At 37.8% G+C, this 24,589-nt stretch overlaps 1 protein-coding gene across 8 annotated transcripts in view; it reads right to left on the bottom strand.

The window, feature by feature from the left end:
* Positions 1-24,589, bottom strand: part of USP54 (ubiquitin specific peptidase 54) — a 116,745-nt gene that overhangs the window by 68,667 nt on the left and 23,489 nt on the right. For 2 of the 8 annotated variants that reach the window (XM_058543182.1, XM_058543184.1), the window contains exon 1: positions 5,050-5,358. The exons of 1 other annotated variant lie outside the window; for it this stretch is intronic. The gene's annotated coding sequence lies outside the window, so the exon portion shown is untranslated. Of the gene's footprint in view, positions 1-5,049; positions 5,359-12,605; positions 12,626-12,737; positions 12,806-24,589 lie in introns of those variants that run through there. 5 more of the 8 variants (XM_058543183.1, XM_058543188.1, XM_058543178.1 and 2 more) reach the window with 4 other exon arrangements.

Here is a 24,589-nt window from a genome sequence, read left to right as displayed (position 1 = left end):
AGCAAAAACATGAATAAATAGCAAACTTAAAGAAAAAAAACCAAAGCAGTCAATCAGACCTATTTTGATAGCTTTTTTTCTTATTGACTCATGTTCATGATTGTGATTTTTATATTGCATATTTTTATATTCACATATTCTGCGAGTAAAATTAGTTACTAATTTATAAGATTGACTTATATGTCTGGCACCTGCACAAAGATTGAAAGTCACTAGACTTTAGCACCATTTCCAGCTACATTTTCTAGTCACTCATTCATTGATCAGACATTTCACTGAGTACCTATTATGTGCTCCTCACTTATCCTCCACTCCAGATAAACTGAACTCTTTTCTGTATAATGAATATGCTCTGTACTCTACTTCCTCAGTGCCTTGGCTCTCATATTGCCTCCACCTGGAGTGCTTTTCTTCTCCATTTCGTCTTGTTAAAACTCGTAACTATCCTACGAGGAACAGCTGCATCAAAGCCTGCTCAGGTCTTCTCCCTCTCTCACCTTTCCATTCTCTTCATTTATTTCATCCTCCTCTGTGCTCTCAGTGCATGTGGGGCTTGAATTACAGTATTCCCATCCTCTCCCATGTTACAGTTATTTGTGTACATGGACTACATTATATATTCCTTAAGAGCATCCTTTTATTCCACACAGAGATTAAATATAATAGACATTGAATTATTGAAAGTTTGAGGGCCAGCTCCGTGGCTTAGCGGTTAAGTGTGCGCGCTCCGCTACTGGCGGCCCTGGTTCGGATCCCGGGCGCGCACCGACGCACTGCTTCTCCGGCCATGCTGAGGCCGCCTCCCACATACAGCAACTAGAAGCATGTGCAACTATGACATACAACTATCTACTGGTGCTTTGGGATAAAAAAGGAGGAGGATTGGCAATAGATGTTAGCTCAGAGTCGGTCTTCCTCAGCAAAAAGAGGAGGATTAGCATGGATGTTAGCTCAGGGCTGATCTTCCTCCAAAAAAAAAAAAAAAGAAAGAAAGTTTAATTGAAAGAGAAAACCTTTTATTTGAAGGGATAAGCACCTAGAACAACCAATTCCAACATCCTGATAAATTCTGACTCTCCTTAAATAAAAGAGCCCCCAAAATGTCCATATCTAGCTTTAGATACTGCAGACAACTTTTTCGAATGGAGACTGTAACAATTGAATCAATATTTGCTTCTGATTCAAGTTTGAAAATAAAGAGAGATAAGCATCTACAACCATAAAAAAGGCTAAGCTATTTGTTGATTTATGGGCTGGTTATCTCAAATTCCCCAGTGAATACAGTTACTCAACTCAAACAATTTCCTGAGGGTTGGACTTTGGCAGCTTCAAATTATTACATCATGTACAATAAGAAGAATTGTATGCTGATAAAGGACAGAAAGGCTCATTTTTCCTTTCATAAGAACTTAGAAAACTGTCATTTACAACAAGTTTGTTCAAAACCAGCTGGAAAGAAAATAAAAAGACAAGAAGACATGTTTCACTTTGTTATAACTACAAACTTTAAGAACTAAGAAATGACAGTTGCAGGCTACTTAGCCCCTCCTTATAAAGATCCAGAGCTGTACAGCTAAGTTACTGTCTTCTAAGGGAGGCAGCATGATAGTAGAAAGAACATAGTGGTTAAGAGTGCAGCCTCTGCAAGGCCAACCACATTACATAACTTCAGGAAACGCCATGCTCATAGTAGAGATCAAAGGGGTACCATTTCCAGAGAACACAATGTGAATTATACAACTTAGGGACCCAGAGTTAGCAAAGTAGTCTGAACTCCACCACCTAACAACTGCGTCATCTTGACCAAGTTATTGAAGTCTCAGGTACCTCATCCATAAAATGGGATTAATAAATAACATCTATCTCAAAGGACTGTTATGAGGATTAAGTGAAATAATGTATAGATGTATAATTAGCCCAGTCCCTGGTATTTAGTAAGTGAGACATAAAATGTTTTAATGACAATGATGATGAAGAAGAAGATAAAACTACATTCCAATCCTGCTCCATCACTTCAGGTCATTTACTACCTGTAATAAATGCAATTTGTTGAGAATATTCAACAAAATTATATATGCAAAATACTTAGGGAGAGGTACAAAATATGAGCTCAATAAATAGTAGCTATGATTATGATGACTGACCATCCCCTATACCCATCCTCTCTCCCTCTTTCTCCCTATCTCTCTTACACAAGCAAACACACACACATACACTTACTGTAAAAATTCTATGAGATTAAACTATAATTGGTAGTACAAACCCAAAGCTATTTCCAAATGAGGGAAAATGTATTCTAAAAATAATGCATTCTCAATATAATTCACGTAGACTACTACAATAACTTCCAAACTATTCTTCCCCTTCTAATCCTATCTATAAAATATTGCCAAAAGCGAACTCTGATCAATCACTATTAGCTCAGAAAACTTCAGTGAAAAATACAGTTAAAACTCCTTGGCCTTAAATGACCTTCCACAATCAACCCACGCACATTTCCAACTTCATCTAATACTACTCTCCTTAAAACACAAAAAAAGATTTGTTGTGTATAGGCCCACCATTTTGCTCAATAAGGAATATTACCCTCTTCTTCACTCCCATCTTCCCAGTCCAACCTAATACTAGTAGTCCTTTCCACTCAGCAAACCTGTTTGAAGAAGCTGTTCTGCTGGCAACTTAGAGTAATAAAGACTAATGATAGTCACACCCTACTATCAGGAAGGAGTAATCATTATATTAATTCACTTCCCAAAGGACTGTCTAAATACTACCCCCCACCAATTGGGACTTAATCTCTTCCTCCCAGAAACCTCATTAATCAGTACTTAACCAATAGATCAGTACTTTATTAGAATAGAATGTAGAAAGTTACAGTGCCTTACACTCCACAGATGCTCAATACTTGTTAAATAAAAGAATAAACGAAGAGCTAAGTTCTGCGAAAAACATTTTTCAGTTTAGAGATAACTCAGTTATAAGCATGACCAAGCCATCTCTCTCTCTCCCCTGAATCTACTGCCTAAATCATATCATACCTAAATTATACTTTGTGTTTCCAAAAGGTCTATGGAAGAAAGACACAGTCCTCCCTCAGTATGGAGGTAGATATCAAAATACATACAGGGATGCTCAATTTCCTACAGTTGGGCCAGTAGGACAAACACAACATTCTTTCTCAAATATACCACTAATAACACCAAACCAGTAATAGCAGTGGCTAAGGGAAAGAGAATCAATAGCAATTACATCAGGCCCCAGGATAGCAAAATGATAACTATGAGTTTCATAAAGTTGCCCTATACAGTATTATCCTCTAGTTCGATAACCTAGAACCAGAGATTTTTTTTTCCCTAATTTTTTAAACCACTAGGGTGTTTTTAATTTAAATGCTTGATTGCAACTATGCACTATATAAGAATCATTATAAACACATCACTACCCAAATTATTTCAGCACAAACAATAATGAAAGCATGATGGCTGTATCAACAAGAGGAAAATAGGAAGGGAAGCCACTGACTCCACCAGCTTGACTCATTTCTGCTGGGAGAACACTGGTACTGAATGGCACAAGCAACTCCAGTGTGACAGACCAAGCACATGACTGGGAAGGTGACAGAGGATACCACGGAAAGAAGGCCATCTATAAAGAACCCCTCCTCTGGGGGGCAAGAGGTACAGGGATGGGCAGGGATCCACTGAAATCTACTCTAAAAGCCTTCACAATACTCAAACAGAAACATGCTACCACACTCCAGGTTTTGAGCCAGTTCAAATCCTAGCTCTACCACTTACAACTGAGAGACCTTCAGCAAGTTACTTAGCCTCTCTGGCTCTTTCAGCTGTAAAATTAACAGCCACCACTTAGCGAACACCAACTCTGTGCTAGGCATCAGACATTTAAAGGACGTGGTATGTCCTTTAATTCTCACAATTAATCTACCAAGTAGGGGTTATTTTCCTTATTTTGCAGAAAAGAAAAATCCATATTCTTTCTATCTATGCATGATTGCTTCCCAGCGAGATACTACTACCTACCTGGCAGGGTTGTACTGGGAATTAGAAGTAAATGCAAAACACTTATCATAGGAACTAGCACCTGCCACACAGTAGGAGCTCAGGAAATCATTACTGTACAAGTACAACTACCACTTGACTAAGTGACTAAACTGAATAGCACTAAAATCCCACAAATAAGTCTTCCCTCACATTGCCTACCATAAAAATGACTTTTAATTAGCAGTACTCATGGAGAACCCAAGGCTCACAACTTATAACCGCTTGAAATACCAGAATATCATCCATTCAGTGTCAAACACACACACACACACATACTGTTTCTTTGTTGAGGATCAAAACATACAATCCAAGGAAATAGAAAACCCATTATGAAAGTAATATTTGACTCAATATGAACACCAAATATTAAATATTTTACTTTCAAAAGGATTACAGACCTCACACTTCAAGGTAGCAGGTGCTAATAAACAAATCTAACTTCCCAAAAATAATTCCGAGAAGCATCTGTTATCCTGAAGTACTCAGCAAACCACTTCCCAGAATTGACGACAAATTGCCAAAATCTTAGTGAATTTTGCCAACAACTTTCTGCTGAGAGGAAAAAAGAATCATTCTGATTCTGGAAGTAAATGCTACTTTCCAGCTTAGCCACAAAACAAGATCTTTTCGTTATTACTTTTATCAGTATGTTAATACTGAAAGTAAGTATGAAGAAATCACAACCTCTATTTGAAGGAAATTTAAAATACTAATCCCAAAGCCCTTGCCTTTAATTCTAACAAGCTCAAGAAAATCTGTGAAAATACTTTTTTAGGCCAATCATAAAAATCAAATTTCCAAAGCCTTAATAATTGAAACAGAGAGGAGGGAAGAAATAGCATGAAAGAAGCTTCCTAAATGTTAAGAGAGTCCTAAAACCTCAATTTCAAAGTTTAAACTATTGCTGTTAAAAGCAACACTTCACAAAGACTGACCAGTTCCCTACATCCCTCCGTCCACCCAGTTTTACCACAAGCACAATACTTACTGGACAGCATACTCAACCTCCAGCAAAAGGCCTCGAGCAGCCACAAGGGCATTTGCGGGCAAGTGATAGAGGAATGGGGAGGGACAAGGGAAGAGCTCCAGTTGTAGGGAGGGAAGGGTACGGAGGGAGGAGACAACTGCAACTAGCAACAATGGGAAACTGAATCTAAACCACAAAGGCTTCCCAGGGAACAGGATAACAGGGAAAGGGCAATTCTTTTTACCATCTACCAGGAACTGGGCATTGATAATTCATGATAAAGCTAAAAAGATGGAGTCTCCAATTAAATGCAAACAAAGTAAACTTAAGAAACTAACCAAAAGTAACTTGAAAGAACATATCACAAACTTCATAGAGGCTTAAGAAAAACAATTAGGAGGCTATTTCCTCCAGGGGCATTCCTGATGACAAAGGTCAGCAGTGTAACAATAAGGCTTGCAGGGTGGCAGCTGCTTCCAAACAGAGGGCCAGTCCTTTGCACTACAGTCAAAAGGAGCACTAAAAGAAGACCCTTTCGAAGTGCTTTAGAAAAGAACCAAAACAACGTCACTGAATCCTTAATTGAGAATTCCAAGACTGTCTGGACTTAAATTAAATCATTTTAATAGGCAAAACTCCTCCAACTTCCTTAAACAAGACACACTCAAAGAAAATTATTGTGTAAACTGAGCTCTTGGATTCAAGAATCAACTTTAAAATGCACGGGATCTCAAAGGTTACCAACCTCGAAGGTGAGGACAGCGAAAGATCTCCACCCCTCTCTCAGGGAAGAGGCCAAGTTATATCTCCAAGAACAAACAGCAGGCAGGGTCCTGACCCAAACATGTGATCAGTCAGCCCAGAACTTACATTTGTAAGCAGGGTAAAAAGGTCCCAGAGGACCAACACACACCCTTGTATGTATTACTCTCAGTTATAAAACAACTTTATGAAAAGGAGTTGTTTTATAAGCATACTGATGGAAAAAACTCATCAGCAGGATCCTTGCCAAATATGAAGATCTGTTTTATTTCTATAGGTTGAGAGAAAATAAATGAGCTGATTTTTAAAAAAGATTTAGTTAAGATTTATTGGGCCACCCCCAGTGCCCTGGTTGTTAAGTTCAGCGTGCTCCACTTCAGGTGGCCCAGGGTTCAGTTCCTGGACGCAAACCTACACCGCTCTCTTAGCAGCCATGCTGTGCTGGCAGACCCCATACTAAAAAATAGAGGAAGATTGGTACAGATGTTAGCTCAAGAGCAAATCTTCCTCAGCAAAAAAAAAAAAAAAAAAAATTATTGGTAAAATTAAACAGATGCAGGCACTGCCCAAAACAATTAAGTTCTCACTTTTTTTTTTTTTTTTTGGTGAGGAAGATTAGCCCTGAGTAACGTCTGTTGCCAATCCTCCTCTTTTTGCTGAGGAAGATTGGACCTGGGCTAACATCTGTACCCATCTTCCTCTACTTTATATGGGGGATGCCTGCCACAGCATGGCTTGATAAGCAGCGGGTAGGTCCACACCCGAGATCCGAACCTGCGAACCCCAGGCCACCAAAGCAGAGCACGCGAACTTAACCACTACACCATGGGACCAGCCCCAAGTTCTCACATTTTAACAACATACTAAACTAAAGTAGTTCTTTGGCAACAAGGGAAGTGCCGAAATTTAAAAAAAAAAAAAAAAAAGATACTATTGCTTTTCTTTTGCTAAGCATTAGTATTCTAACTCAGGTCTCTTAGTGCTGGGTAAGGGGGTGGAGATGTTAAGACTATTTCAAAGTGTGAAACACAGGATTTCTACTGATCAGCGCTAAATGCAAAGAAAGAATGTGCAAATATCTAAGTCAAGCTCTCCAATCAAGTCATTAAGAGATGGTTCTATATTCATTGTAGAACTAATCAAATAAAACTAGAGTACTGGGGGAAAGTTACAGAGCTTCAACCCTGGTTACAATGCAACTAGATAACAGGACTTTTCATATCTCAGCCAGGCAAGGGAGGTGATCCATAGGGAAATCTCACCCTAATATATTATAATCTCTTTTGAAGCCCCTCAGAAAAGACCTCACATAAAACTCTCCTACATACTCAAATTCCACCTTGTATAAGTTATTTTGGGACATTTCCTATTTCCTTTTTAAGACTGTGCAGGAGATTCTGTCTGAGAGAGAGCGAACCCTGCATCAAACACTGGGCCTCTCCACTCAAATTAACTACAGGTTTGCGTTAGGTAAGTGCCAAATTGCCTATAGGAGAGTTTTTGTGGGCATGATTGCTAGGTCAACAGGGAGAGTGATATATATGGTTTTAGATGTCCTGTTTAAATGTCCACAATTCTCAAGTTGGATGACTGGTTACAATAGTACTTTGTAAAACCATGCCTCAACAAAACTTGTCATATTTTTCAAGTACTTTGCTGAGAATGTTACAGCATAATAGCCCACCATTGACCATAATAGACAAAGACTTCTGAAAAAACATAAACATTATTAGCAGGGAGAAACTACCTCTAAGACTTGAATAAAGCAATCAAGAGAAATCCTGGGGGGCCGGCGGGGGGCAGGACAGGTAATGGAAGAACACAGGCTAGAAAGTCCTGCTTTGTCACATCCCACAACCCTTCATTATTCATCTCCACTAGCAAGTCGGGTAGGGTACAGCGGAATGTTCAACTTAATGCAAGAACATTTTGCTTTTCTTAAAGCCATAAAAGAGAGACAGAGAGAATTTCTCTAAGAAAAACCAAGGTGACTCCCTTTTGGAGTAACCCCAAAGCAAAACCACTTTTGTTGGTTTTTATTTCTGAGATGCTAATGATAATGCTGGTGTTGGCAGTAAAGGCAGGATCCGAGTGGCTCCAGAGTAGGGGCCAAATTGGAAAAAAAAAAAAAGCCTCTTGATTCTAGCACTCTAGAGAATAGTAAGGAAATATGGAGACTTTCAAATGAACTATGGAGGACTGAGGTGGGGAGGGGCAGGGTAGAGACCGCTTTATATCAAGTGGAAGCCCATAAAACAGCAGCATTTGATCCCGGGGCTGTATGCTCACAGGAAGAAAAAAAAGCTTAACTCAGGGCTGTTAAACTGGAGTTTTGGAAAATGAAACTAAGATATGGACTTGATCTTAGTAAACAAGGAACTCAAGAGAAAATATTCTAGCCTTTGACGCTAGACTGTAAGGAAGAATATACTGGAAAGAATATAAATGGAAAACGATAAAAACTATATAGCTAATTTATTTCTAGTTCTTACTCTGAGATTTATTCACAGTGTTGGTAAACAGTATGTGTACCTTAAATAGCTGGTTGTTTCACTCAAGTGCATATTACTAAGAGGTATATTGCAGGAAAGGAAGAGAGAAGGAAAAAAACTATGATCCTAAGGACACATTTTGGAGAAATTGGCTGTTAACCACAGACCTAAGCAGTAAAACCATCCAAGAAAACTTCTGTGTTATTTCTCACAGAAACGGACTCCGAAAAAAAGAGGAAAGGCAGTCAGGGGCCACTTATTTTGGTTTCTAATGTTATAATATCATTATTACTTAAATTTATAAATTCAATTACATCTTTTATCATCCTAAAAATCATTTGGAATAGCATTATGTCATTATGAACATTAGCCAACATATCTCTAGAACAAGGGTTTAAAATTTCTTCAAACAGACTTAAAGCTCCTAGAGAGCAGTAAGAATGTGAAATCTCTCTCAAGTGCACCACAGGATCACCCAAATGCTAATTTCACAGAATGTGGTCAAAAATATGAATCTCTCACTCTCTTTTAAATCTTAAGCCTACAAGTTTAAGGCCTAATCAAAAAAGAACAGAGACATGCCTAAGAAAAAAAACAGAAAGAAGAAAATGATGAGGAGGTGGGAAGCTGACCAAATATCGAGTGCCAGGAAAAATTATGTTGGCAGCCTTGTTTCTGTCTATAGACTCCAGAACAAATAATTTCAGACAGACTTTGTCCAGGTGATCTCATCAGACCACACAGTTTGAACTTACTACTTCCTGTAAGTAGAGGAAGCCATTGAGGCCCAGTTATGCTGCTTCTGTATCTAACACTATCCCTCCAATTTTCTCACACCATGTATCACCCCTAATCTATATTTTTTCTCATTTTCACCTGCTCTATCCTTATAGCTATTATCCTAAACCTCTTCAAACCCTTAGACTGCTACTTCTAGAGCTCTTTCTACTAGTGCTCTTACTCCAAATCTATGAAGATTTGGGACAGGCACATATGCGAGAAGTAAGGGACAAATGGTGACAGTGACAAAAGTCCTAGATGGCCACAAACTAACATTGGGAATAAAATGAAGAGCAATTTGCTCCCAGTTCTGACAACCACCTCCCTTTGTCACTGAATTGATTATGTGTGCTAAAATAGAAGATTCTAAAGGTAAAAACTCCTTAAAAGATTTCACAAGAACAAAACTGAGTCTACAGTTGTGGTAAGCTGTCAGCAGAGTAATTTATATTTTTGGCAATATTGTTTCCTGAATCATTTTTGGTCTTCTCTAACTGTAGTGAAAGCCTCAGATTTGTACCACACTTCAGCAAACTACAACCAATTTTGGGTAGAGTTACTAATAATGTATTAAGATATACATGCAATATTTTTACCCACGTTTAACTGAAACTTAAAAATTCACACAGTTGTGCCAAGACAATTCAACGGGGGAAAGAATAGTCTCTTCAACAAATGGTGTCGAGACACCTGGATATCTATATGTAAGAGAATGAAGTTGGACTCCTATCTCATACCTTCTGCAAAAATTAACTCAAAATGGATCAAATATCTAAATGAATGACCAAATACTATATAACTTTTAGAAGAAAATATAAGCATATATCTTCATGACCTTGGATTAGGCAAAGTCTTCTTAGCTATGACACAAGCAGCAAAAAGGAAAAATAGATAAATTTGACTTCATCAAAATTAAAACTTCTATGCTTCAACGGGCACCATCAAGAAAGTAATAAGAAGGGGCCGGCCTGGCAGCAGAAGCAGTTAAGTGCGCGCACTCCACTTAGGCGGCCCGGGGTTCGCAGGTTCGGATCCCGGGCACGCACCGACACACCGCTTGGTAAGCCATGCTGTGGCGGCGTCCCATATAAAGCAGAGGAAGATGGGCACAAATGTTAGCTCAGGGCCACTCTTCCTCAAGAAAAAAGGGGAGGATTGGCATCGGATGTTAGCTCAGGGCTAGTCCTCCTCACAAAAAAAAAAAAAAAGTAATAAGACAACCCAAAGAATGGGAGAAAATATTTGCAAATTATATATCTGATAAGGGCCTTGAGTCTGGAATATACAAAGGACTCTTACAACTGAATGATAAAAACAATCCAATTATTTTTAAAAATGGGTATTTTTAAAACCCCAATTAAAAAAGGATCTGAATAGACATTTCTCCAAAGAAAATATGCAAATAGATAATAAGCACATGAAAAGCTGCTCAACAATCGAGTATGGAAAGAGGCAGAAGGAGTAACTTTACAGTGGAGATACCTGACAACCATTGCCTCAGCCAGGTGATCAAGGTCAATATCAACAGTGATAAATCATATCGATAATATGTACCCTTGATATGATATGATGAGAATGGCACTGTATCTCTGTGATCTTTCTCCCAAAAACCCATAACCCCAGTCTAATCATGAGAAAAGAATCAGATAAATTCCAATAGAGGGGCATCCTACAAAATATTTGACCAGTACTCCTCAAAACTGTCAAGGTCATCAAAAACAAAGTGTGCAAAACTGTTATAGCCAAGAGGAGCCTAAGGAGACAAGACAAGTAATGTAATGTGGAATTTTAGATAGGAACTTGGAACAGAAAAAAGACACTAGGTAAAAACTGAAGAAATATGAATAAACTATGGACTTTAGCTAATAATAACATATCAATATTGGTTCATTAATTGCAACAAATGTATCATACTAATGTAAGATGTTAATAATAGGGGAAATTGTGTGTGTGTTGGGGGGGACCAGATGGGAACTCTCTCTACTATCTGCTCAATTTTTCTGTAAATCTAAAACTGTTCTAAAAAATAAAGTCTATTAATAATAATAATTAAACAAACACAGGTTACGTAATTAAAACAATGAAATGCTTCAGTGGCCCAGGTTCATGGGTTCGGATCCTGGGCATAGACCTACACCCCTCGTCAGCCATACTGTGGTGGCAACCCACATATAAATAGAGGATTGGTACAAATGTTAGCTCAGGGCTAATCTTCCTCAGCAAAAACAAAAACAATGAAATGAAAATCAAAACCACAATGAGATACCTCTTCACCTCCAATATACGGCTATAATCAAAAAGACACATCATAACAGGTGTTGGCGAGAATGTGGAAAAATCTTAACCCTCCTACACTGCTGGTGGAAATGTAAAATAGTACAGCCATTTTAGAAAACAGTCTGGCAGATGCTCAAAAGATTAAACATAGAGTTACTATATGACCCAGTAATTCTACTCCTAGGTATATACCCAGGAGGAATTAAAACATACAGTCACTCAAAAACTTGTACACGAATGTTCATAGCAGCATTACTCATAATAGCCAAAAAGAGGAAACAACTCAAATGTACATCAACTGATGAATGGATAAAATGGAGTATATTCATATAATGGGATATTATTCAGCCATTATAAGAATGAAGTACTAATACATGCTACAACATGTACAAATCTGGAAAACATTATGCTAAGTGAAAGACGTCAGTCACAAAAGACCACCTACTATATGATTCTAAATATATGAAATGTCCAGAATAGGCAAATTATAGAGACACAAAGTAGATTAGTGGTTGCCTAGGGCTGAGGGGAGACATAAAGGAAATGGAAAGTGAGTGTTAACAGGTTAACATTTCTTTTGGGGTGATAAAAATGTTCTAAAATTGATTGTGGTGATATTTGTTCAACTCTATGAATATATTAAAAACCATTGACTTGTACACTTTAAATGGGTGAATCATATGGTATGTAAATTATCTCTCAATAAAGCTGTTACTTAAAAAAATCAGTTTCCTTTTTTGCAAAACAAGGACACTCTTTGTTTCATGTCTGTGGTTTAAATTAGGTCCCTATAAACAGCAGCAGCTGCCACCTGGTAAAACTAGATGGCTTCAAGTGCTTGGCAAAGAACTTCTGTGTGTATGAGATTTTGAACGGTTGTTTTTAAAGAATATATAAGCAAGGAAAATCAGGCTGTCAGTGCATTCTTACTCTCTGACATTGTCATTTAATTCAGGACAGAATGCAATTAGCATTTCCCTAATCAAGAAGCCAACAGTAATTCTATTGATCACCCATATGCCCATAGTGGATGGAGACAGATAATTCACTTTGAAAAAAATAAGGCTGAAAATGCCACCAAAATGGCACAGCAACAAAAGTCAGAGTACACGTCTGGTGTTTGGGTGGAAAGACAGAAGAGATAAACAGGGCAGGCTGAAGTGATACTTGCTGGGCACACTCTTTGCTAAACAATTACAAACATTCCCCCACATGTGTGGAGAAATCCCTCCTGTTGCTTGTGGGGCATATTTCCCGAGTACTCACTCAGAAGCTGACTTAAAACCATTTGATAAACAATCTGACTGTACCCAGGCTGCACAGAAAACAGAGAGCTAATGAACCTTTGGTGAGTGAAAAGGTGACAGAAGGAAAGAAAAAAAATGGGCAGGTATTTACCTTTATTAAAGAGACTTAAGCATCACTCCTGAGTTGGTAATCTGAACTGGGAATAGGGGAAAAGGGAGACACGAGAGCATAGTATTAATGGTTTGGGAAAGGAAATTGGCCCTTTGTGCCAATTTCTTTTCTTTTCTTAAACAAGCAAAAAATTTAAATGTGCAGTTCACAGAAAGAAAAAAACAGATGACCAATAAAGATAGAAAAAAATGTCCTATCTTATTCATAATTAAAGAAATGCAAAAGAAAAATACATTTTTCATATCTCAGATTGCCAAATATTTAAAAATTGGATAAAACCAGTGTAGGTGAGGGTGTGGAGAGGGGTAAATTCTCATTTACTCTTGGTAGGAATAAAATAAATTTGGCAGTATTTTTCAATTTTAAATGTCTTATACCCTTTATTTCAACAATTCAACTTCTAGAAATTTACCCTACAGTTTGCAAAGATAAACGTACAAGGATATTTATAGCTGCACTATTTATAATAAATAAAAACTAAATGGCTGTCAATAATGGACAGGTTACATTATGGTAAGTCTCATTTTGGAATATTTACAGATTAACATATATGAGATTTACTTCAAAATAATTATGGGTTGACTAGAGGGGAGTTTAGATGAAACACGATTGACCATGTATTTAATAATTCGTGAAGCTGGTGAGGGGTATATGTAGGTTCATTATACTCTTCTCTTTACTTTTGTATATGTCTGAAATTTTCCATAATAAAAAGACACAAATGTATGAAACAACCTCACTGAAGAGGGTAGTGGATAAAGATACCAACCTAAGTAATTTTGTAAATGACAAGTCTCGTTAAGACTAAAGGCACAAGAAACTGTATATTAGCACTGTACTCCAGCTAGTACAGCTGTTTCCCACAGGTGTACAGGTTAACAATTCTGAAACCACTATACATGTATTCTGGAATTAAACAATTAAGTAAATGAATGGCAGATGGTGGAAGGTTTCTCACTTTTGGAATGAGAGGTTACAGATAAGCAGGGGAAAAGGCTAAAATAATCCAGTGGTGATGGATTAGAGTTGGAATATGAACTTGTGTTTAGCTTAATAAAGATACAGATGGTTACATCTAGAAATATTTATAGATATGGGTATATGTATATACACATATATTTACTTGCTCTTTCAGCTGAGAGTACTTAGAATCAATGACACCCCAGCTGCAAAAAGCACACCTAGAGCAGAGATCATAGTTTCTAATATCATTCTTCAATAAAAGGAATCAAGGTTCCTTGGAGAAATGACTGATTCTAGGACTGGGACAGAAAGTATGCAAGATGAGCCTGGAGCATCTTGTAATGTCAGAAAGTAAGGAAATGGGGCCGCCCCCATGGCTTAGCGGATGAGCGCGCACGCTCCACTGCTGGCGGTCCGGGTTCGGATCCTGGGCGCGCACCGATGCACCGCTTCTCTGGCCATGCTGGGGCTGCGTCCCACAAGGAGCAACTAGGAGGATATGCAGCTATGACATACAACTATCTACTGGGGCTTTGGGGAAAATAAATAAATAAATAAAAATTATTAAAAAACAAAAAAAAGAAAGTAAGGAAATGCTAAAAACAAAACAAAAATGTCAAAGGACACAACAGGCAACCAAGGGAGATCCTAATGGCTAAATCTGAAACAATTTGAGCAAAAAAATAAATATTGGATTATAACCTAAAGTATAAAATAAATATCTATCAGTTCATAATGACATAAAGAAATGACTTAATAAATAAATGGGGAAGAACAAATCTCTCTTGCAAAAGAATTCCAAATAATTTATACAGATACTCCACATGCAAGGATGGGGAGCATAAATTCCACTCCTTAAGGATGGGCTGTGCATAGAGACTTCCCTCCAAAGAGTACAGTATGGAAAGGGGGAAGTGGGAGAGTAACTTTAGTGAAGAAACCTGACAACCTCAGCCAGATGATCAAGGTCATTATCAACAAGGATAAATCATGTCGATAATATGTACCCTTGATATGATGTGATGAGAATGACACTGTATCTCTGTGATCTTCCACCCAAAAACCCATAACCCGTCTAATCATGAGAAAAACATCAGATAAATTCCAATAGAGGGGCATCCTACAAAATACTTGACCAGTACTCCTCAAAACTGTCAAGATTATCAAAACTGAGAAACTCTCACAGCCAAGAGGAGCCTAAGGAGACATGATGAGTAAATGTAATGTAGTATCCTGGATGGAATCCTGGAACAAAGAAAGGGCATTAGGTAAAAGCTGAGGAAATCTGAACTTTAGTTAAAAATAATGTATCGATATTGGTGCATTAACTGCAATAAATGTACTCTAACTTAATATGTTTAATAGTAAGAGAAACTAAGTAACAAAGTATGTGGGAACTCTGTACTATCATCTCAATTTTTCTGTAAATCTAAAACTGTTTTAAAAAATAAAACCTGTTTTTTTTTTTTATAATTTTTTTATTTTTATTTTTTTTTATTTTTTTCCCCCAAAGCCCCAGTAGATAGTTGTATGTCATAGCTGCACATCCTTCTAGCTGCTGTATGTGGGACACGGCCCCAGCATGGCCGGAGAAGCGGTGCGTGGGTGCGCACCCGGGATCCCAACTCCCAACCCCGGCCGCCAGCAGCGGAGCACGCGCACTTAACCGCTAAACCACGGGGCCGGCCCTAAAACCTGTTTTAAAGTTTATGAAAAAAGATAGGAACTTAATAAAAATAAGTAGTACAAAATCACATACAAATAGAAAAAATTACATAACAAAGGAAAAATAAATCACAAGCAAATAACTTCTAATGTATCTCCTACTCCAAAAAGGATATATTCCAGGGAAATACTGTTTCATAGGAACTAGCCCAAATCATGATAAAAATATCTAGAATATTTTTTAAAAATCTTAACACAAAGAAAATGGTTTAGGGAATACTATTACATTTTTATTAAGTGCTCACTATTTCCTGTGCACAGACAGGACAAACAAGATGGCATTAGAACCTATTCACCCTTAAAATCAGAAGAAGGAACTATAAAGATCCTCTGAGGTTCAGAGAGGTTAGGCCTGATAATGCTTATGTGAGTATATAATAATGTAGTCCCTACAAACTGTGTGTAAGTGAAAATCTGGTATATTTTAAATGCATTAGAAAAGGTTGCTAATTAAAGAATTGTTGATGAATTATTTTAAAAAGCAAAATCTCCTTTTTATTTCTTTTGTAAATTTTATGTCCACATAAAAAAGTATAAAAATATTTAAAGAAGAGCAAATAGGACGGATGGAGCAAGAAGAAACAAAGCGAGAGTACTGATTCTATTTGACCTTAAAACAAGTCTCATAAGAGAATTCTAGGGGCCAGCCCAGTGGTGTCGTGGTTAAGTTTGCGTGCTCCGCTTTGGCAGCCTCAGGTTTATTAGTTCGGATCCCAGGCGTGGACCTACACACCGCTTATGAAGCCATGCTGTGGTGGCATCCCACATACAATATGGAGGAAGATTGGCACAGATGGTAGCTCAACAACAATTTTCCTCAAGCAAAACAAGGAAGATTGGCAACAGATGTTAGCTCAGGGCCAATCTTCCTCACGAAAAAAAAAAGAGAGAGAATTCTACACTGAACTTCCCATCTACTCATGAGTTATATCTTAAATATTTTAATTCATTAAATACTTACTGAGCATCCACTATAAGTCAGACACAGTGCTAATATTTGAGATGCAAAGACGACTAAAACCAAGGGACCTTCAAAGTGTTCAATGTCTAATGAGGGAGAAAGAAAAACTATAACAGAAATAGGAACAAAGTCTCTTGGAAGGTCTTTAAAGACTTTCCAAAGAAAGTCATATCTGAGTTGGGTTTTAACACTGTTGTATAATAAAGAATTTGGTCTTTGTCCCTAGTTCTTGGGAGGATTACAGTTTTATTATAGAAAAAGGTTATAATCTGAACCAGCAAAAGGGAGAGATGCATAGGGCAAAGTCTGGAGGGTCCCAAAAGCAAAGCTTCTGTGTCCTCAGGATGTGCCACCCTCCCAGCACATCAATGTGTATCACCAACCAGGGAAGCTCACTGACTCTCAATGTTCAGAGTTTTTACTGGGGCTTCACTATGTAGACACGATTGATTGAATCATTGGCCATGTGACTGAACTCAGTCTCCAGCCTCCTTCTACTTCCCAGAGGTCAGGCTGATATCATGTGGCACAAAGCCCCAACCCTCTAATCACATGGTTGGTACCTCTAGTATGGCCAGCCCCCATCTTGAAACTATTGTGGGAGATCAAGATTTGGCCACCCTGAAATCTATCTCTTTACCTTGGTTGTTTTCTCTAGGGACATTTGACCTCCCCCACTAACTGCCTAAAGAATTTGACATGGTGGTTCCTTCCTGGAACAGATCTATCATGATGGCTGTAAAGATAACATAGGGTAAATGTTACAATAAGAAAGGCACCAACAAGCCCCTCTTATCAGAAGTTCTGTCTCTCTGGCCACATTCTCTGGATGACCCTTCGAGGAGTTGCCAGACAATCATTTACATTTATAAGGGAAATCTCCATTTGTAAAGGTATCTCCCTCTCTGTTTTGAGAAGAGAGGGGGGATGAGCTCATTTCTAGTGACTCATCAATGTGGAAGGTGAGGCCTTGGGGCTGCATAATAAACCTTACTCTTGTTTACTGTGCTTTAGTGGTAATCTCCTGTAACTGACTCCCTCAACCCCCAAAATCCTCCTTTGTTATTGGCTGAACATGGTATTTAAGACGAGAATTTCTGCTATTGTGTTGAGAAACGCAGTGTCCCTGCTTTCTCCCATGTATACATTTTATTAAACTTGGTATTATTTTCTCCTGCTAACCTGTCTTGTTAATTATTTGGCCAGCCAGAAGAACCTTAAGGGAAAGGGCAGAGGGAGATTCTCCCTCTTCCCCCTACACTATCTAGGAGCACACTATGAGTTACCTGGTTAGCATAAACTCACTGTGGCTAGAAGGGCCCACATGAATAACAAAGACACTCATATCACTTGGGAAATGATTGCAGAGGTAGATTTTACACAAAATTTCAGAAGCTGAAAAGCGGATAAATATGTAGTAGTTGATTAACATAGCAGAGAAAGAACTGGAAGGTAAATGTTGGCAACCAGAAGCGTGTGTACTCCCACTACAAAATCCAGCAAAGGCTCAGGAATTGGAACCCTTTGCAGGTGAAAATGTAAGGTGGGACTTAAAAATGGAAGAGCCATTTAAAAATGTGTTTAAGAAGAAGTTAGATGCTTCAGATTCTTTCTTTCAACCCAATACAGCCAGGCAAATGCCCCTCCCCTACAGCTGAAGACTATAGGCTTACTTTCTGAAGAGTGTGAGCCAGCCAGGGTGTGACTCTGGGACACCAGGCACAGCTACATTGGGTGAAATGACTTATTTAAAATAGAAAACTTTTTGGGGGGCCGGCCTGGTGGCGCAAGTGGTTAAGTGCACGCGCTCCACTGCGGAGGCCTGGGGTTTGCTGGTTCGGATCCCGGGCGCAGCGCACCGATGCACTGCTTGGCAAGTCATGTTGTGGCAGCGTCCCATATAAAGTGAAGGAGGATGGGCACGGATGTTAGCCCAGGGCCAGTCTTCCTCAGCAAAAAAAAAAAGAGGAGGATTGGCAGATGTTAGCACAGGGCTGATCTCCTCACAAAAAAATAAATAAATAAAATAGAAAACTTTTACTTCAATAAAAAGTTAAAACTTGAAAAAGCATGGGGAGATTACGTGAAAGTCTATATACTAAACAGGGAGATCCCCAATCCCTCTTCTCCCTCTCAGCACCAAACCACTGGTAGCCAGACTCTATACTTCCCAGGCAGGAGATTGAAAGATTTCTGTCTGGGAAAATTGACCAGTCCAAAAGAATACCTATAGATACTAACAGTTGATGGTACCTCAAACAGGAAAAAAGAAAAAAAGAAAGAAAAAAACCTTGACGGAAACGGACAATCCAGGGAATACAAGAAAACTTAAAAATCTAAAATGTATTTCTCAGACGTTAAGCTTTTGCATCTGTAAAACAAGACATTCAAAATTCAATAAAAGGTTTGAAAGACAAATTTAAGGAAATCTCCTAAAAAGTAAAATAAAAAGAGAAATAGCAGAGAAAAGATAACAGATTAAAAAGTCAGAGAATCTACCCAGGCTTTCCAGAAAAAGAGGAGAGGAAAGTATCTAAGAAAAAATACAGAAAATATCTCAGATTTTAAGATCATAAGTTTTCAATTTTAAAGAAACAACAAAGTCCCCAGCATAATGAATTAAAAAACCCACACTAAGGCACAGATAACACTAAATTGCAGAACACTAGGGATAAAGAGAAAAATCTGTAAGTTTCTAAAAAGAGGAAAAAAAAAAAAACAAGTAACTACACAAAAGAATGGAAATCAGAAATGGCATCAGGGGTGCCAGCCTGGTGGCATAGCTGTTAAATTCACACGCTCTGCTTTGGTGGCCAGGGTTTGCTGGTTCAGATCCTGGACGTGGACCTATGCACTGCTCATCAAGCCATGCTGAGAGAGCGTCCCACATACAGCAACTAGAAGGATGTATGACTATGACATACAACTATCTACTGGGGCTTTCGGGAGAAAAAAAAAAAGGAAAAAAGGACGAAGATTGGCAACAGATGTTAGCTCAGGGCCAATCTTATAAATAAATAAATAGATAGATAGATAAATAAATAAATGGCATCAGGTCACACAACATTGTAAATGTACTTAATGCCACCGAACTATACACTTAAAAATGGCTAAAATGGTAAGCTTTATATGTATATCTGACAAAAATAAATTTTTTTTGTGTGTGTGAGGAAGATCAGCCCTGAGCTAACATCCATGCCAATCCTCCTCTTTTTGCTGAGGAAGACCAGCTCTGAGGTAACATCTATTGCCAATCCTCCTCCTTTTCTTTTTCCCCCAAAGCCCCAGTAGATAGTTGTATGTTATAGTTGCACATCCTTTCTAGTTGCTGTATGTGAGATGCTGCCTCAGCATGGCCGGAGAAGTGGTGCGTCGGTGCACCCCCGGGACCCTAACCCGGGCCACAAGCAGCAGAGCGTGCACGCTTAACTGCTAAGCCACAGGGCCGGCCCCCCAAAAATAAATATTTAAAAAAAAATGATAGATCACTTCAGTGGTCACTTCCCAACTCCTAGATAAGAATCAGTCCATATGAAAACACTACACTTTCTGTAGGATTCTGAAGTAAATATATGCATTGCAAATGCCCCTCAGCCTGTTTCACTAGAAATTACATATCTTTATTTATTTTTTAACAAACTACCATTTGTTCTTCTAAAAATAAAATAAAAAGAATCAAATCAGACTTTTCATCAGCAAGATAGGAAGCAAGAAAATAACAATATCTTTAAAATTATGAGAAAATGATTTCCAATATAAAATTCTATTCCTAAATACAATATTATTTAATTTTGAGGGTAGAATAAAAACATTTTCATATATGCTACGTTTCAAACATTTTAACCCCTGTAAATGTTAATTCTCAGAAAGCTTCTAGAGGATGTGTGCTTCATCAAAATGAAGAAGTAAACCAAGAAAGAAGATGACACGTAATTCAGGAAACAGAATTCCCAGGAAGACAGTGAAAGAAAATCCCAGGTTGACAGCTGTAGAGCAGGCCTAGGTAACAATCAACCCGTATTACAGCAGAATGTAGAATATACAAGGTAGGTCTCTAAGGGGGAAAAAGAAAAGATTGATAAATTATCTACTGGATTTGAAGAATGGAGCAGAGTTTTATGGACCTGGCTAAGAGTCTGGGAATGATTTAATTATCAGAACTTTAAAAACTGAGCAAATGAAAAAAGCAAGGCAAATATTATGCCTAAGGAAAATAAAAAGCTGTATAAGAATTATAATCACTGTACATTATGCAGCCCAGGTTCAATATTTGTATAATATAAAAATAACTAATGATTAACCCCCCAAAATTACATAACTATATTGAGAATATAAGGGAGAAGACATATATGCATTTAAAAGAGCCAAAACCTCATATTCTATGGCACTTTATATATGTTTAATATTTTTTATTTATTTATTTTTTGCTGGGAAATATTCCCTCTGAGCTAACACCTGCTGCCAGTCTTCTTTTCTCTCTTTTTTTTTTTCTCCCCAAAGCCCCAGTACATAGTTGTATATTCTACTTGTAAGTCCTAATTCTTTTGTGTGAGCCACTAGCACAGCATGGCTACTGACAGCAAGTAGTGTGGTTCCATGCCCAGGAACCAAACCCGAGCTGCCAAAGCAGAAGGCGCCAAACTTTAACTGCTAGGCCATCAGGGCTGGCTCTGTTTAATATTTTTTAAAAGTAAGTGATATAATTATGCTATTAGAAATATTTAAGACAGATGACTATGGTTGCCTCTGGGGGTGGGATAACTGCTATTTTTCCTTGCGAGAATATAATACCATTCAAATTTTTAAAACTATGCACATGTATTACTTTGATAAAAATAAGACAGAGTTCCTTGTAGGGAGGGAGATGGAAGGGGTTTTGGCTTTATCTATAATGTTTTATTTCTAAGAGAGAGAAGAAGAAAAATAGATGTTAATAGTGGTTAATTTTGAGTGGTAGGAATATGGGTATTTGTTATATTATTTTTTGCAGTTTTAAAATTTCTCAACACTCCCCTCCCCAAATCCCAACAGTTTCCTATATAAATGGTTTTCAAACCATTGATGGTTCTGTCTGCCTTCCTTGGAATGCTCTCAACTCTGTCAGTGTCCATTTAAACCAATATGCAAAATGTGTTTCCAACCTAGTACAAAAATATATTGGAACCAATACTTTTGTGACCTGGATAAACTCCAGGTAATAGCTCTGAAGGTGTTTTTAGCAGCCACATTGCACAGGTAGTTCGTGCCACATTTACATTTATGATTCACCAAAATTCCCAGATATTTTTCACATGAACTTCTACCCAGCCAGCTCTTCCTCATCCTGTTCTTGTGCATTTGAGGTTTTGAATTTAAACATAGGGCTTATCCCTGTTAAATTTAATTTCAGTTGGGGTCCATGATTTCATCCTATGGATATAATTTTTAAGGCTTTATACAACATCATGTGTCATATTAACTACTCCTACAGCTTTGGAATACTTACATATCTGATTAACAAGTTTTTAAAAATTTTTACTCTATCCAAGGTCCAAAGATAATCCACCAGAGACTTTCCTGGTTAAATCAGGAATCGAAGTGGGTACAGTTATTTAGTCTTCTACACATATACTTAACCAGTTAACCAAATCATATTTCCCTACATATCAGCCACAAATGTATCATGAAAGATTGAGAATCTGTAAGATTATGACTAAAACTAGAACAATCCTCTGATCTACTAACCTCATAATTCTAAACAGAAATAGAAGTAACAGAATTCAAGAATAGAAATAGAAGTAATTTGTTATGATAAATCAACCCATAGTAACTCCTTTTGTTTAATACCCCATATCATCTGCTTGATCATTTATAATAGCATTTTCCCAAGAATCAACATCAATTTTACATGTCCGTAGTTTTCCGACTACTTTCCTCTTTTTCCGTATCAGGACATTTGTCTCTCTCTGTTTTTTATGATTTCTCAAAGAATAACAACAGTTAATTCAGCACTCTGAAATTCAAATGAGCCTTAAGCTTAAATTCATTTTAAAATGCTCATTCTTACCATCCTGGGCTACAATTTCTAGTTTACAATTTGCTCTATACGTTCTAGTTTGAAAACTATTGTCCTTGCTGCTAGTAATAATCTATGTAGTACTTTTTTTGAAAGAACTTTACAATTTCTCAAAAATCCTATAAATAGGTGAGATAGAAATTAATATACCATTATGCCATTTTAGACATAAGGAAACTAAAGCACAGAGAAACTAAACTTATTTGCCCAAGGTCAAAGAGCTACAATGAACCAAAATCTCCTATTGCAGTCTAAGGCTCTTTTCATAAGGCCATGTGGGTCTCTAATACAAAACTACTTAAGACTGCACATAAAATTTCTTGCTTAAAAATTGATTTTTGATTAGTGGTTGACAGGGGTTAAGGAGAGGGTGAGGTGCAAAGGAAGTGAGTGTGGCTATAATAAAAAAGCCATATGATGTATCCTCTGGTGATGAAAATATTATGTACTTTCACTGTATCAATGTCAATATCCTGGTTGTGATATTGCACTACAGTTTTGCAAGATGTTACTATTGGGGGAAACTGGGTAAAGAGTACATCAGACCTCTCTAACTCTGTGTGATCTAGAATTATCTCAAGATAAAAAGTTTAATAAAAAATTATAATTGATATTTCTTTTTCAAACCGATTTCATTTTAAAGAGGCTTACTTAAAGTGAATAATTTAAGTAAATTAAAACAAAACAAAATAGAATCATGCATAGGGCTCTGAAACCCAGCACAGTGGACTTCAAAAGTGGGATAAGTCCCAACAACCAAAGCTCAAGAAAGCTATACAGACCTTTGGAAATTAAAGAGGAGTCTCCAGGATTCTTATTTCCCAAAGTAGCAAAATCAAACAAGACAATATAGGAAACAAATTATTAGGTGACCTCAAAAAGAATCACTAAAGTTAGAACCACCAAAGCTTTCCTCAACCCACCATACAGTTTACTGCAATTCTCAACTTAAAGAAAGACAGTGTGCATGTGTGTCACCTTCAACCTGATATTCACAGCTACACATTTCAAGAGAGTCCCAAAATTGCTTCTATTTTTTTTTGCTACTCACAAAGTGCCTGAAGCTTCAACCATTTCCTGCTTCTACAAGCTGCCGGACTTGCAATTAGGAAAACATTCATCAGCGTCTAGAGCAGGTCTGGTTAGAACGATGAGCTCATCCCTTCAGATGCACACCTGATCCTCAGAAAGCTGCTCCTCCTCCAGCAAGCAGGACTTGGTATGTTTAAAGTGACACCCACAACCTGTGCAACCACTTGGCCAGAGCCAGAACAAGTCCTTCCCTATGCACACCTAGTGCCATAGAATCATTTCCTGCTCTAGCCACTTCCTACAGCCAAGTCCAGGCAGCAGCGGCAGCAGCAACAGCTACTGCTGCTCCTATTATGGCCTCACTAGAGAAGGATTGCTTTTTCAGCTATAATGGAGGTCAGGTCCTTCACCACTACCCAGTAAACATCACATTGTTTGTTTCAACACGTCCTTGCCCAGAGTCAGACCTTACCAGAATCACCCCTTTTTTCAGATTTTACAACTCATTTCCCTGAAGCAGGAATGTAATGCTTCTACATCTCTCTTATTCTGTTTGTCCTATCTACAAGTCTCAGTTAACCGAGGCAGTTAAATGTGCTATATGCAATTAGAACTAACCGCTCCAAACTCAAGCTTACCCCTCAATATCACTACTTCTAAGAAAACATTTACTCTGCCATAGCTGTCTATTTATTTGGTAAAGCACATAATAATCCAAAAGATATGTAGACTTCATTTCAAAATGATATACTATTGATACTAAATATGTTTAATCATAAGTATTGGGTACCAAATAGTCATTCAACAAATATTTCTGCACATCCATTATGTACAATTATCTCTAACAGGGTGCTGAACTGGGCTTTGAACAAAAATAATAATAATAATAATCTCAGAAATAACCCTTTCCACCTTAGCCTTCCACAGGACCTCTGCAGTATTTTTACTTCTGCCATGATAAGCTTCTAACACACTAACAGGCTGACTAAGGAGTATAAACTAGTCAGAGAAACATCAAATTCATTAATGGTTACCTTTGAGAAATGGCAAGGGATTTGCGATCAGGAAGGGGAAACCCAGGGACCTTCAACTAAT

This window comes from Diceros bicornis, chromosome 6, assembly GCF_020826845.1.
Source record: "Diceros bicornis minor isolate mBicDic1 chromosome 6, mDicBic1.mat.cur, whole genome shotgun sequence".
NCBI lineage: Eukaryota > Metazoa > Chordata > Mammalia > Perissodactyla > Rhinocerotidae > Diceros > Diceros bicornis.
This window is presented reverse-complemented; position numbering and strand designations above follow the sequence as displayed.